We start from the raw sequence: 1,640 nt of genomic DNA, 5'->3' as shown, positions 1-1,640 counted from the left end.
AACTGCAGATGCATACCACAATGTAGACGAATCCCATAGACAAATTTTTTAATAGAAGAATTTGAAGGAAAAAAACAGATGTAAAAATACTAATCTGTAACATTAGAGACACACATTTAGCTGATGTAACTATTAAAAAATGAGTTAATCAACATAAACTTAAAGTAGTAATTATTATTATTTTGTTTATTTATTTAGTTTTTAGGCAAGGCAACCCTTGGCTGACCTCACAGATTTCAAGGACCTTGTCAGCTTACAATTCCTTATTTTTCCTTTTTATTTTTTACGCCTACAGCACCTGGTCTTCCTAGGTGGTCTCCCATCCAAGTACTAACCAGGACCAACCCTGCTTAGCTTCCGAGATCAGATGGGATCGGGCTTGTTCAGGGTAGCATGGCCATAGACACTAGTGATTATTTTTTGAGGAGGGTGAGATTTCTGTAAGTGGGAAGAAGCATACCTAGGACTTCGGTATTCCTGTCGATGTTCTAAATTTCTTGACATGGGTAGAGGTTTCATGTTGATAATTATGATTATTAATGTTTATGTTTATATTTTATGTGTTTTACATGTGTGTACTATTTCACTGTAAAATGCTTTGTTTTGTTTCTTAAAGGAAAGTAGGCCAAAAGTTTAGTAAATTTCAAGAAATTTCAATTTCAAAAATTTAGCAATTCTAGTACAGTGACTCTTCCTTTACACCTTCTAAATAAGATATATGATCTATCAAATAACTTTATGCTTCTGCAGGTGAAAATGCCAGTCTGAAAAAATATTAATTAAATGCTGAAATATTAAAATTAAATTTTTAGAATATTTTAATGATTCACGAAGACAGTAGAAGAATATATTTGATATTGAGACTATCTTCCAAAACATAGGATATATTTGTTATCCATATTAATTTACAAATGAGTCTGACATCTTTCTCTGATTGAAACTGCTCACTTATTAATGATATATGTGATAATCTATATCACCTATGGAAACTGCCACAATAATGAGTCGTTTGCCCCATGGTTAATTTACAGGCCCACTGTCAAAAAATCTGACTTTTGGTTTTTACATTTCTAGATTTTAACTGCGTGACTCTGGAACGTCATTTACTGGCTTTGTTTTAATCTGCTTTGTCTTAGAAATTACACTAATCAGAATGATGGTATGAGAAATGACTAAAGCTACACATCATGAATTAAGACTTTAGGAAGACTTCAGAGAGTGAATTTATATTTTTTAAATGAATATGAGAAAAATGTGACCATAGAAAATAACAAAGTCCTACTTTTGCTTAATATGAAGCTAGATCTACTAAACTGACTCATCAAACTATTTTGACTGGATAAATTTTCCTGCCCTGGTTGTTATATGTAAAAGACTATTTAATTTACACTTAAAAAAAATCTTTATCTCTTAGATTTAAAAAAAAAATTGTAAAGATTAGTTTCCATAAGTCCTACACCCAATTTCCCCTATTATTAACCGCTTACATTAGTTTGGTACATTTGTTACAATTATCAAATAAATATTGACACATTAATATTAACTAAAGTCCATACTTTATTCTATCCACTTTTTTTTTTTTACCTAATATTCTTTTTCTGTTCCAGGGTCCCATCCATGTTGCCAAATTATATTTAGTT

The 1,640-nt window shown here is 30.7% G+C and overlaps 1 non-coding gene across 1 annotated transcript; it reads right to left on the bottom strand.

The window, feature by feature from the left end:
- Window positions 1-286: 286 nt before the first annotated feature.
- On the bottom strand, window positions 287-405 carry LOC120618155 (5S ribosomal RNA). The gene has a single exon (XR_005657151.1). It is a non-coding gene; the product is annotated as a 5S ribosomal RNA (ribosomal RNA).
- Window positions 406-1,640: the final 1,235 nt, after the last annotated feature.

This window comes from Pteropus medius, unplaced genomic scaffold (assembly GCF_902729225.1).
Source record: "Pteropus medius unplaced genomic scaffold, Ma_sr-lr_union100, whole genome shotgun sequence".
In the NCBI taxonomy this organism is placed as follows: domain Eukaryota; kingdom Metazoa; phylum Chordata; class Mammalia; order Chiroptera; family Pteropodidae; genus Pteropus; species Pteropus medius.
This window is presented reverse-complemented; position numbering and strand designations above follow the sequence as displayed.